This window comes from Heterodontus francisci, chromosome 35, assembly GCF_036365525.1.
Source record: "Heterodontus francisci isolate sHetFra1 chromosome 35, sHetFra1.hap1, whole genome shotgun sequence".
Classification (NCBI taxonomy): Eukaryota; Metazoa; Chordata; class Chondrichthyes; order Heterodontiformes; family Heterodontidae; genus Heterodontus; species Heterodontus francisci.
Window position 1 is genome coordinate 18,480,288 of NC_090405.1, and position 14,196 is coordinate 18,494,483.

Genomic DNA, 14,196 nt, shown 5'->3' on the forward strand with positions numbered 1-14,196 from the left:
AAAAATGCAGTTAGATTAGTCAAGCATGAACTCCCATTTATAAATCCATGCTCACTCTCCTTAATTAACTCGAACCTCTCCAAGTGACTGTTGATTTTTTACCCTGATTATTCTTTCTAAAACCTGACCCACCGCTGCTGTTAATCTAACTAGCCTGTAGTTACCCAGACTGTCCTTACACCCTTTCTTGAATAAGGGTGTCGCATTTGCCACTGTTTAATCCTCTGGCACCTCCCCCGTATCCAGGGAAGATTGGAAGATTATAGCAAGCCCTTCCGTTATCTGCATCCGCATTTCCTTTCGCAACCTGGGATGTGAGCCATCCGGACCAGGTGATTTATCTTCCCGAAGCACAGCCAGCCTTTTTAGTACCTCCCTCTCCTAATTTGTACTCTCTCCATTGACTCTACTTTCTTCACTTCGACTGATATTTTGTCAAATTCCACTTCCTCAGTGATCACTGATGCAAAGTACTCATTAAGTAGATTAACATTGCCCTGCACCTCTAAGCTTATATTATCCTTTTTGTCTCTAATAGGCCCGACTCAACCTCTTACTACCCACTTATCATTTACATGCTGCTCGAAGATTTTTGGGTTTCCTTTCATGTTGACTGCCAGTCTATTCTCATAGAAATAGAGAATAAGCAAATATAGAAGATGTAAGTATTTCCCATCCTTGATGAGGTGGATTTTTTTATGTTGTGGGTGGTAATGTCTTGGCCCACGAGTGTGGTGGAAGTAGAGACAATCAATGATTTGAAAAGGAAATTGGATGGATACTTGAAGGAAAGAAACTTGCAGGAGGAAAGGGATCGAGCTGGTGAGTGGAACTGACTAGATTGCTCCGGGGAGAGCCAGCATGGACGTGATAGGCCAAATGACCACCTTCTATGTTGTAAATGACTCTGTGTTGTTTCTCAAATTCAATCCACTGGTGCTTGGGAAATAATCTCAAAGTAAATTGTGCAACTGGAAAATCAGAACCAAGGCAAGGGACGCATAAGGAAGCGAAATTGCTGAAACCCGGGATTGAACCAGGGACCTTTAGATCTTCAGTCTAACGCTCTCCCAACTGAGCTATTTCAGCCCTACATTAACAGTGGCTTGGTGTCCTTGTTTTGGAAGAAAATACATACATTCAAGTTTTCCAAAAAATTAAAGAACACAACATGTGAGTAATATTCCCCATTGCTTTCTCAGTACTGATGGATTGTGAAGCGGGAGACAGCCAGAAGTGCCACTGAGCCGCACAGACCCCGAGCTGAGAATGAAATGAGATCAAATTCAATCTTTCATCGTGAGATGCTGCTGAGAGGTAAGAGTCCTGAATCAAAGCGAGACTTGCTCATTTCAAACACTCCCTGTACTCTCTGCTCATGAAGCCTTAAAAAAGGGAAAAACAGAATGGCACTCAAACTCACAACCCTGCCATTAAAAGTCTCATATTCGACTGACAGAACTGTCACTTCTACTCGGTCTCTTATTGGATGGATGCAACTCCAACGCAGGGATGGCATTCAAATCCTCCCATGGGTCCACATGTCAGACTGAGTTCCATGTTGTAGACTCAAGCAAAGGAAATCTGCTCACTTCCAAAACTATCAGCGAATTGAAGCTGATTACAATCAACATCATCAGAGGTCAGAACTACCTGGTGAAAGAAGACACCCTGAAGAAGGATCCACAATTATTCAAAGGCATCGACAAAGTGAAAAACAAGAAAATCGATGAGTCAATGCAAGCCAAACAACAGAAACACTGAAGAATTCCATTCCATTCCAGTCCAGAACCCAGTCCTGCTGTTTTTGGAGTCAGGTCACAATTACAGCAACAACTTTATATTCCCACTTGGCTATCTGTACATTTAGTTAATTGCAATTTTGTCGACAAGCTCTTTGAATCCAGTTGTCTGGTCCTCAAGCCAGCTCCGAATGGAAGTCAATTCCACCTTCTGCAAGGCTGAAACCAATAGATAACCTTAATCTAAAAATGCCAGCAGACCAGGGCTCGTTCGGGACTTGAACCCGGGATCTCTCGCATGTTAATTAACTATTCTCCCTAAGCGAGAATCATACCCCTAGACCAACAAGCCACTGACAAGTCAGGCTTTATTAGCTGCTGTGGAATTTCACTGGAACCCCCCAGCCAATCATCCATTTTTTTTCAGATCAAAGCAACATCCTGCAAATGCTGAAATAAAAACAGAAAGTGCTGGAAATGTTCAGCAGCTCTGGCAGCATCTGTGCTGTGAGAAACACAGTTAACGTTTCAGGGCACTCACCTTTTGTTTCAGCCATCCTTTCAGACTGCTTCTGTCCATCCAATCTCACTTTCTATTCTATCCACATTCTAACCATTCACTACGTTACTACATTTTTCATGAATTCCTCATTTCTTTTATTAATGACAATTTTGTATTTCTGGCCTTTGCTTCAGACACCACCACAAGTGGAATCATGTCTCCATCTACCCAATCAAACCACTTCGCTGTATCCTCACATTGCAATGTTTCTTTAACCCTGACAGACTGTGGAGTTTCTGCTGCTTCATTGCAGTTCTTGCTTCCCGCCAGTAGATGTCACCTCACTCCAATACAGTGAAGTTTACAAATCTGAGAGAGACACAACAGGAAATAATTGTTCACATTATGGTGAATGTGTGGGATTTAGAAATACTCGGAGTGGAGACGAGTTATTATTGCACTCTGCTATTACATCTTTTATAATGGACTTCAGCATTTTCCCCACGACTGATGTCAGGCTAACCGGTATATAATTCGCTGTTTTCTTTCTGCCTCTTTTTTTAAATAGTGGAGTTACATTAACTACCGTCCAATCCATTTGAACTGTTCCAGAGTCTACAGAATTTTGAAAAAAGACCAGAAATGCATCTGCTATTTCAAGGGCCACCTCCTTAAGTACTCTGGGATGCAGATTATCAGGCCTTGGGGATTTATCGGCCTTCAATCCCATCAATTTCCCAAACATTCCCCACTAATACTGATTTCATACAGTTCCTCCTTCTCACTAGACCCTATGTTCCCCAACATTTCTGGGAGATAATTTGTATCCTCCTTTGTGAAGACAGATCCAAAGTATGTATTTAATTGGTCTGCCATTTCTTTGTTCCCCATTATAAATTCCCCCGTTTCTGACTGTAAGGGGCCCACATTTGTCTTCACTAATCTTTTTCTCTACACATATCTATAGAAGCTTTTACAGTCAGTTTTTATGTTCTCTGCTAGCTGTCTCTCATACTCTATTTCCCCCTTCTTAATCAATCCTTTTGTCCTCCTCTGCTAAATTCCAAACTGCTCACAATCTTCAGGTTTGCTGCTTGTTCTGGCCATTTTATATTTCTCCTCCTTGGATCTAATACTTTCCTTAATTTCTTTTGTAAGCCACAGTTGAGCCACCCTTCCTGTTTTACTTTTGCACAGACAGGAATGAACAATTGTTGTAATTCATCCATGCGCTCTTTAAATGCTAGCCATTGCCTATCCACTGTCAACCCTTTAAGTAACGTTCCCCAATCTATCATAGCCAACTCCCGCCTCATACCTTCATAGTTTTCTTTGTTTAGATTCAGGACCCGAGTCTCGGAATCAACTCTCTCACTCTCCATCTTAATGAAGAATTTTATCATATTATGGGCGCACTTCCCCAAGGGACCCCACACAACAAGATTGTTAACTAATCCTTTCTCATTACACAATACCCAGTCCAGGATGGCCTGTTCTCTAGAGGTGTTATACACCTCTATCAATTCTCCACTCAATCTCCTTTGAGAAAGGCAGAATAATCCTAGCTTTTCCAACCTAACCTTGTAACTAAAATCCCCCATCCCTGGATCCATTCTGGTAAATCGCCTCTGCGTCCTCTCAAGGACCCTCACATTCTTTCTAAAGTCTGCTGAGCAGAACTGGAAGCAACACTCCAATTGGGTTTTATAATGGTTCAGCATAACTTCCCTGCTTTTGTACTCAATGCCTCTGTTTATAAAGCCCAAGATCCCATATGCTTTGCGAACCACTCTCGCAATATGACTTGCCTCCTTCAAAGATTGATGCACATGAACCCCAAGTCCCTCTATTCCAGAACACTCTTTATTACTGTGCCATTAAGTATATATTGCCTCTCCCTATTCCTTATGCCAAAATACATCACCTCACACTTGTCACTATTAAATTCCATCTGCCACCTGTCTGCCCATTCTGCTAGCCTATCACTGTCCTGTTGCAGGCAGTTCATATCATCTTCACTGTTTGCCGCTCCTCCAGGTTTGGTGTCATCGGCATATTTTGAGATTCTACTCTGTATTCCAAGATCCAAGTCACTTACCTTGAGCAAAAAAAGCAATAGTTCTAGCACTGACCCTTGGGGAACACCACTGTCGACTATCCTCCAGTCTGACAAAGAACCATTTAATAAGACTCGCTGATTTCTGTCCTTAAACCAATTTTCTATCCAATTGGACACTGACCCTCCTATACCACGAACCTCAATTTTGTTAACCGCCCTTTTATGTGGTACCTTGTCAAACGCTTCCTTAAAATCCATATAAACAACATCCACTGCATTCCCTTCATCAAGCTGCTCTGTTAGTTCATCAAAAAATGCAGTTAGATTAGTCAAGCATGAACTCCCATTTATAAATCCATGCTCACTCTCCTTAATTAACTCGAACCTCTCCAAGTGACTGTTGATTTTTTACCCTGATTATTCTTTCTAAAACCTTACCCACCACTGCTGTTAATCTAACTAGCCTGTAGTTACCCGGACTGTCCTTCCACCCTTTCTTGAATAAGGGTGTCACATTTGCCACTGTTTAATCCTCTGGCACCTCCCTCGTATCCAGGGAAGATTGGAAGATTATAGCAAGCCCTTCGTTATCTGCATCCGCATTTCCTTTCGCAACCTGGGATGTGAGCCATCCGGACCAGGTGATTTATCTTCCCTAAGCACAGCCAGCCTTTTTAGTACCTCCCTCTCCTAATTTGTACTCTCTCCATTGACTCTACTTTCTTCACTTCGACTGATATTTTGTCAAATTCCACTTCCTCAGTGATCACTGATGCAAAGTACTCATTAAGTAGATTAACATTGCCCTGCACATCTAAGCTTACATTATCCTTTTTGTCCCTAATAGGCCCGACTCAACCTCTTACTACCCACTTATCATTTACATGCTGCTCGAAGATTTTTGGGTTTCCTTTCATGTTGACTGCCAGTCTATTCTCATAGAAATAGAGAATAAGCAAATATAGAAGATGTAAGTATTTCCCATCCTTGATGAGGTGGAATTTTTTATGTTGTGGGTGGTAATGTCTTGGCCCACGAGTGTGGTGGAAGTAGAGACAATCAATGATTTGAAAAGGAAATTGGATGGATACTTGAAGGAAAGAAACTTGCAGGAGGAAAGGGATCGAGCTGGTGAGTGGAACTGACTAGATTGCTCCGAGGAGAGCCAGCATGGACGTGATAGGCCAAATGACCACCTTCTATGTTGTAAATGACTCTGTGTTGTTTCTCAAATTCAATCCACTGGTGCTTGGGAAATAATCTCAAAGTAAATTGTGCAACTGGAAAATCAGAACCAAGGCAAGGGACGCATAAGGAAGCGAAATTGCTGAAACCCGGGATTGAACCAGGGACCTTTAGATCTTCAGTCTAACGCTCTCCCAACTGAGCTATTTCAGCCCTACATTAACAGTGGCTTGGTGTCCTTGTTTTGGAAGAAAATACATACATTCAAGTTTTCCAAAAAATTAAAGAACACAACATGTGAGTAATATTCCCCATTGCTTTCTCAGTACTGATGGATTGTGAAGCGGGAGACAGCCAGAAGTGCCACTGAGCCGCACAGACCCCGAGCTGAGAATGAAATGAGATCAAATTCAATCTTTCATCGTGAGATGCTGCTGAGAGGTAAGAGTCCTGAATCAAAGCGAGACTTGCTCATTTCAAACACTCCCTGTACTCTCTGCTCATGAAGCCTTAAAAAAGGGAAAAACAGAATGGCACTCAAACTCACAACCCTGCCATTAAAAGTCTCATATTCGACTGACAGAACTGTCACTTCTACTCGGTCTCTTATTGGATGGATGCAACTCCAACGCAGGGATGGCATTCAAATCCTCCCATGGGTCCACATGTCAGACTGAGTTCCATGTTGTAGACTCAAGCAAAGGAAATCTGCTCACTTCCAAAACTATCAGCGAATTGAAGCTGATTACAATCAACATCATCAGAGGTCAGAACTACCTGGTGAAAGAAGACACCCTGAAGAAGGATCCACAATTATTCAAAGGCATCGACAAAGTGAAAAACAAGAAAATCGATGAGTCAATGCAAGCCAAACAACAGAAACACTGAAGAATTCTATTCCATTCCAGTCCAGAACCCAGTCCTGTTGTTTTTGGAGTCAGGTCACAATTACAGCAACAACTTTATATTCCCACTTGGCTATCTGTACATTTAGTTAATTGCAATTTTGTCGACAAGCTCTTTGAATCCAGTTGTCTGGTCCTCATGCCAGCTCTGTTTGGAAGTCAATTCCACCTTCTGCAAGGCTGAAACCAATAGATAACCTTAATCTAAAAATGCCAGCAGGCCAGGGCTCATCTGGGATTAGAACTCTGGATTTCTTACATGTTAATCAACCACATTCCCTAAGCGAGAATCATACCCCTAGACCAACGAGCCACTGACCAATCAGGTTTCTTTAGCTGCTGTGGAATTTCACTGGAACACCCCAGCCAATCATCCATTTTTTTTTCAGATCAAAGCAACATCCTGCAAATGCTGAAATAAAAACAGAAAGTGCTGGAAATGTGCAGCAGCTCTGGCAGCATCTGTGCTGAGAGAAACACAGTTAACGTTTCAGGGCACTCACCTTTTGTTTCAGCCATCCTTTCAGACTGCTTCTGTCCATCCAATCTCACTTTCTATTCTATCCACATTCTAACCATTCACTACGTTGCTACATTTTTCATGAATTCCTCATTTCTTTTATTAATGACAATTTTGTATTTCTGGCCTTTGCTTCAGACACCACCACAAGTGGAATCATGTCTCCATCTGCCCAATCAAACCACTTCGCTGTATCCTCACATTGCAATGTTTCTTTAACCCTGACAGACTGTGGAGTTTCTGCTGCTTCATTGCAGTTCTTGCTTCCCGCCAGTAGATGTCACCTCACTCCAATACAGTGAAGTTTACAAATCTGAGAGAGACACAACAGGAAATAATTGTTCACATTATAGTGAATGTGTGGGATTTAGAAATACTAGGAGTGGAGACGAGTTATTATTGCACTCTGCTATTACATCTTTTATAATGGACTCCAGCATTTTCCCCACGACTGATGTCAGGCTAACCGGTATATAATTCGCTGTTTTCTTTCTGCCTCTTTTTTTAAATAGTGGAGTTACATTAACTACCGTCCAATCCATTTGAACTGTTCCAGAGTCTACAGAATTTTGAAAAAAGACCAGAAATGCATCTGCTATTTCAAGGGCCACTTCCTTAGTTACTCTGGGATGCAGATTATCAGGCCTTAGGGATTTATCGGCCTTCAATCCCATCAATTTCCCAAACATTCCCTGCTAATACAGATTTCATACAGTTCCTCCTTCTCATTAGACCCTATGTTCCCCAACATTTCTGGGAGGTAATTTGTATCGTCCTTTGTGAAGACAGAACCAAATTATGTATTTAATTGTTCTGCCATTTCTTTGTTCCCCATTATAAATTCCCCCGTTTCTGACTGTAAGGGACCCACATTTATCTTCACTAATCTTTTTCTCTACACATATCTAGAGAAGCTTTTACAGTCAGTTTTTATGTTCTCTGCTAGCTTACTGTCATACTCTATTTCCCCCTTCTTAATCAATCCTTTTGTCCTCCTCTGCTAAATTCCAAACTGCTCACAATCTTCAGGTTTGCTGCTTGTTCTGGCCATTTTATATTTCTCCTCCTTGGATCTAATACTTTCCTTAATTTCTTTTGTAAGCCACAGTTGAGCCACCCTTCCTGTTTTACTTTTGCACAGACAGGAATGAACAATTGTTGTAATTCATCCATGCGCTCTTTAAATGCTAGCCATTGCCTATCCACTGTCAACCCTTTAAGTAACGTTCCCCAATCTATCATCGCCAACTCCCGCCTCATACCTTCATAGTTTCCTTTGTTTAGATTCAGGACCCTAGTCTCGGAATCAACTCTCTCACTCTCCATCTTAATGAAGAATTTTATCATATTATGGGCGCACTTCCCCAAGGGACCCCACACAACAAGATTGTTAACTGATCCTTTCTCATTACACAATACCCAGTCTAGGATGGCCTGTTCTCTAGAGGTGTTATACACCTCTATCAATTCTCCACTCAATCTCCTTTGATATAGGCAGAATAATCCTAGCTTTTCCAACCTAACCTTGTAACTAAAATCCCCCATCCCTGGATCCATTCTGGTAAATCGCCTCTGCATCCTCTCAAGGACCCTCACATTCTTTCTAAAGTCTGCTGAGCAGAACTGGAAGCAACACTCCAATTGGGGCCTAACCAGAGTTTTATAATGGTTCAGCATAACGTCCCTGCTTTTGTACTCAATGCCTCTATTTATAAAGCCCAAGATCCCATATGCTTTGCTAACCACTCTCGCAATATGTCTTGCCACCTTCAAAGATCGGTGCACATGAACCCCAAGTCCCTCTATTCCAGCACACTCTTTATTACTGTGCCATTAAGTATATATTGCCTCTCCCTATTCCTTATGCCAAAATACATCACCTCACACTTGTCACTATTAAATTCCATCTGCCACCTGTCTGCCCATTCTGCTAGCCTATCACTGTCCTGTTGCAGGCAGTTCATATCATCCTCACTTTTTGCCACTCCTCCAAGTTTGGTGTCATCGGCATATTTTGAGATTCTACTCTGTATTCCAAGATCCAAGTCACTTACCTTTAGCAAAAAAAGCAGTGGTTCTGGCACTGACCCTTGGGGAACACCACTGTCGACTATCCTCCGGTCTGACCAAGAACCATTTAATATGACTCGCTGTTTTCAGTCTTTAAAACAATTTACTATCCAAATGGACACTGACCCTCCTAATCCATGAACCCCAATTTTGTTAACCACCCTTTTATGTGGTACTTTATAAAATGCTTTCGTAACATCCATATAAATAACATCCACTGCATTCCCTTCATCAGTATTCTCAGATAGTTTATCAACAAATGCAGTTAGATTCGTCAAGCATGAACTCCCATTGATAAATCCATGCCCACTCTCCTGAATTAACTCAAACCTCTCCAAAGGACTTGATTTTTTTCCCTGACCTGTTGATCTCATGCTGATAGCAAGCTCACCATAGAGCATGTATTTGGCAATGTGACCGTCATCCATTTGGCCCAGTCAACAGAGTCACCGCTGACTCAAGAGGGCAAACATGCTGCGGATCCCTGCACGCTGGTGTACTTCCGCATTCGGCACTCTGTCCTGCCAGGAGATGCCCAGTATCCATCTGAGGCAGTGGAGGTGGAAGCTGTTCAGCCGCTTTTTTTGGCTTGTATAAGTTGTTGATGCTTCTCTACTATAAAGGAGGGTGCTGAGAACACAAGCCTGGTACACGTGGAGCTTTGTATTTTCGGTCAGTTTGCTGTCGGTTCACACTTGTCTTCTCAACTTTGACATGACAGCTGCAGCATTGGCAATCCTGGTGCTGATTTCAGCATCAAGGGCCAGATTGCTGGTGATTGTTGATTGAAGGTATGTGAAGCTGTTGACAACCTCCAAAGTGAGGTTGTCGATGTTGATGGAAAGTGGAGTCTCTACGTCCTGGCCCGTAACTTTCATCTTCCTGATGCTGATTGTCAGTCCAAACTCTTTGCAGGCCAGGGAGAACCGATCTACAAGCTGCTGTGACTGAACTTCATTATGGGATGTCAGCACAGCATCATCAGCAAATAGCAACTCACAGACTAGGAATTTACCCACTTTGGTCTTGGCGCACAGTCTTGCCAAGTTGAACAGCTTGTCGTCAGCTCTGATGTGCAGGTGAACACCTATATCTGAGTAATTGAAAGTGTACAATAGCAGCATGGAGAAGAATATGCCAATTATAAAGGATGTGATAACTAGACAGTTCGAAAATGATGACATGATTGGGCAGAGTCAACATAGATTTATGAAAAGGAAAACAGGTTTGAAAAACCTGTTGAGATTTTTGAGGATGTTACCTATAGAACAGATAAAGGAGAACCAGTGGATGTGTGGTATTTGCATTTTCCTTTGGTAAGGTCCCACACAGGAGGTGAGTAAACAAAATTAGAGCACATAGGCTTGGGGATAATATACTGATATGGATTGAGAATTGGTTAACAGACCGAAAACAGAGAGCAGGAATAACGGGTCCTTCTCAGGATGGCAGGCTGTTACTATTGGGGTACTGCAAGGATCAGTGTTGGAGCCACAGCTGTTAACAACCTATATAAATGATTTGGATGTGGGGATTAAATGTAATATTTCCAAGTTTGCAGATGACACAAAGCTCGGTGAAGTGTGAGTTGTGAGGAGGATGCAGAGAGGCTTCCAGGGGACCTGGAGAGGCTAAGTGAATGGGCAAGAACATGGAATATAATGTGAATAAGTGTGAAGTTATTCACTTTGGTAGAATAAACAGAAAGACAGAGTATTTCTTAAATGGTGAGAGGTTGGGAAGTGTCGATGTCCAAAGGGACCTGGGTGTCCTTGTTCCTGAGACACTAAAAGCTCTTGTGCAGGTGCAGCAATCAATTAGGAAGGCAAATGGTATGTTGTACCCACACGAAGGGTCATGAGTACAGGAGTAAAGATGTCTTGCTGCAATTGTCTAGAGCCTTGGTGAATCCGCACTGGAGTATTGTGTACAGTTTAGTCTCCTCATCTTATGAAGGATACACTTGCCATAGAGGGGGTGAAACAGAGGGTCAACAGACTAATCTTTTTTTTGCATTTATTTCATTTCATCTCAGTTTGTTCAGTTTGCTTACCTACTGTTTTTTTTCAGGTTTGTACTTCCTGCTGTTCAATATTCAGTCCATTAACACCTAATCTGTACTAATGCTTTGTCTTTCAACACACCATTAACATATTGTTTGCCTTTGCTGCATGACCTTTTGGTCAGCTACGTGGCCTTGTCCAATCTACACCTTCTCCTTTGTTATCTCTTGCCCCACCCCCACCCCACTTGCTTATAACCTGTGACTTTTCTAATATATGTCAGTTCCGAAGATGGGTCACTGACCTGAAACGTTAACTCTGCTTCTCTTTTCACAGATGCTGCCAGACCTGCTGAGTGGTTCCAGCATTTCTTGTTTTTATGTCACCAGACTAATCCCTGGGATGGTGGGATTGTCTTATGAGGAAACTGGGCCTGTATTCCTTAAAGTTTCGAAGAATGAGAGGTGATCTGATTGAAACTGACAAAATTCTTACAGGGCGTGACAGTGTGGATGTAGACAGGATGTTTGCCCTGGTTGGTGAGTCTAAAACCAAAGGACATCGTCTCAGAATAAGGAGTAGGCCATTTAAAACTGAGATGGGTGGAATTTCTTCACTCAGACGGTGGTGAATCATTGGAATACTGTGCCCCAGAGGGCTGTGGCAGCTCAATCATTGAGCATGTTCAAGACAGAAATTGATAGAAATCTTGATACTCATGACATCAAGGGATATGGGGATAGCATGGGAAAGGGGCTTTGAGGTAGGTGATCAGCCATGATCGAATTGAATGACAGAGCAGGCTCGACGGGCTGAATAGCTTACTCCTATGTTCCTCTGTTCCTAAGAGAGTTGGCGCCAGCGCGCAGCCCTGCTTTACCCCACTGCTGATCTTGAAAGCGTCTGATGTTGCTCCATTGTAACTGATGGAACTGTGCATGTTCTCGTGGAAAGAAGAGATGATGCCCAAGAGGTCAGGAGGGCAGCCTATGTTCCATTGCAGTTTGAAGAGGCCGTCTCTGCTGACAAGATCAAAGGCCTTAGTGATGTTAATAAAAATGTGTGAGGCTCTGTGGCGCAATGGATAGTGTGTTGGACTTCTAAATAATGATTAAGACGATATTCAAAGGTTGTGGGTTCAAGTCCCACCAGAGTCAGATTTTGGACCAGAAACAGAGGAGCACAACGGAACAACAAATGAAGAAATGCGCCAAAAGCACAGACTCGGAGACAGAGCGATAGAGAGAGGAGCACGGCAGGAGCAGAGCAGGGGGAAAAAATCGAGGAGTGACGTCACAATGGAGAGTGAGAGCAGGGAAACAGAGAGCCGCTGGGGTGAGGATACAGGATTTGGTTCTTTCTTCGGTGCAGTGGAAGGAGCTGTTTGGTGAGGATCTGGTAAGCTGTGACATCACAGGCAAGCAGGTAGTTGATTGGTTTGGAAGAACCGACCTGCTTGATGCGCATCTGGTAAGTGATTAAGATCCATTTTAGTCCTAACGTTTAAAATAGTAAACAAACTAGTGGTAAGTTTAATAAAATATGCAATAAAATGAATAATTGAATAAAATATTTAAGTAGTTAATTGAAACACGTTAAGGATGACAGGACAGGTGATGTGTCACAGCTGCAGCATGTGGGAGTTCCTGGATGCCAGTGTGATCCAGGGCAAACACGTCTGCAGTAAGTGTTTGCGGCTCAAAGAGGGAGAAAAAAGGAATGTAGTAGGGGACAGTATAGTAAGGTGGATTGACTCTGTTCTCTGCAGCAAAAGCAAGAGTCCAGACGGCTGTGTTGCCTGCCGGTGCCAGGATTCAGGACATCTGCTCAGGGCTGGAGCGAAACATACAATGGGAGGGGGAGGATCCAGTCGTCGTGGTCCATGTCGGTACCAGCGACATAGGCAGGACAAGGATAGAGGTTCTGCAAAGTCAGTATGAGGAATTAGGCACCAAATTAAGAAGCAGAACCTCAAAGTTAATCATCTCTGGATTATTACCTGAGCCATGTGCAAATTGGCATAGGACAAATAAGATTAGAGAAAGTAATGTGCGGCTGAAAGACTGGTGTGGTAGTAGTGGGTTCTGGTTCATGGGGCATTGGCACCAGTACTGTGGAAAGAGGTGGCTGTACCGTTGGGACGGTCTACACCTGAACCGTGCTGGTGCCGGTGTTCTAGCGAGCCACATAACGAGGGAAGTAGAGACGGTTTTAAACCGAATAGTGGGGGCAAGGGATCAAATTCGGGAAGATATGGTGAATCAAGGAGGAGAGACAAGGCAAGAGAGAAAGGTATAAATATGGGAAATGATAAACAGACTGTGACAGGAAGGGACAGAATGTACAAATCTAAGAGTAAATCGACAGATAAGGCTAGAGGTGACAAAAATAATAAAAGGACAAAACTAAATGCTCTGTATCTGAATGCATGGAGCATTTGAAACAAAACAGATGAACTGGGAGCACAAATAGAATAAATAAGTACGATCTGATAGTCATTACAGAGACATGGCTGCAGGGCGACATAGATTGGGATGTGAATATTGGAGGTGACATGGCATTTTGGAAGGACAGGAATCTAGGAAAAGGTGGCGGGGTAGCTCTGTTAATTAATGATGGTATTAGCGTAATAGAGAGGGATGACCTGAGTTCTGGAGATCAGGATGCAGAAGCAGTTTGAGTACAAATGAGAAATCATAAAGGCAAGAAGTCACTTGTGGGAGTGGTGTACAGGCCACCTAACATTAACCACACTGTCGGATGGGATATAAAAGAAGAAATAATGGCAGCTTGTCAGAAAGGTACTGTGATAATTATGGGGGATTTTAATCTACATATAGATTGGAAAATTCAGATGGGCAGAGGTAGCCTAGATGAGGAATACATAGAATGTTTTGGGGATAATTTCTTGGAACAATACATTCTGGAGCCAACCAGAGAGCAGGCTATACTAGACCTGGCATTGTGCAACGAGATAGGATTAATTAATGACCTCATAGTTAAGGTGCCCCTAGGTAGTAGCGATTATAATATGATTGAATTTTACATTCAGTTTGAGGGAGAGGAGAGTGGGTCCCAGACTAGTATTTTAAATTTAAATAAGGGCAATTATAAGGTCATGAAAGCAGAGCTAGCTAAAGTGAACTGGCAAATTAGGTTAAGGGATAAGTCAATAGAGATGCAGTGGCAGACATTTAAGGGGATATTTCA

At 42.6% G+C, this 14,196-nt stretch overlaps 3 non-coding genes across 3 annotated transcripts; 1 reads left to right on the forward strand and 2 right to left on the reverse strand.

Moving 5' to 3' along the window:
* Positions 1 to 1,016: 1,016 nt before the first annotated feature.
* Positions 1,017 to 1,089, reverse strand: trnaf-gaa (transfer RNA phenylalanine (anticodon GAA)). Its single transcript has one exon. It is a non-coding gene; the product is annotated as a tRNA-Phe (tRNA).
* A 4,539-nt stretch (positions 1,090 to 5,628) lies between these two features.
* On the reverse strand, positions 5,629 to 5,701 carry trnaf-gaa (transfer RNA phenylalanine (anticodon GAA)). The gene has a single exon. It is a non-coding gene; the product is annotated as a tRNA-Phe (tRNA).
* Positions 5,702 to 12,052: 6,351 nt separating this feature from the next.
* trnar-ucu (transfer RNA arginine (anticodon UCU)) lies at positions 12,053 to 12,143 on the forward strand. Its single transcript is given in 2 exon segments — positions 12,053 to 12,089; positions 12,108 to 12,143. It is a non-coding gene; the product is annotated as a tRNA-Arg (tRNA).
* The last annotated feature ends 2,053 nt before the right edge of the window (positions 12,144 to 14,196 follow it).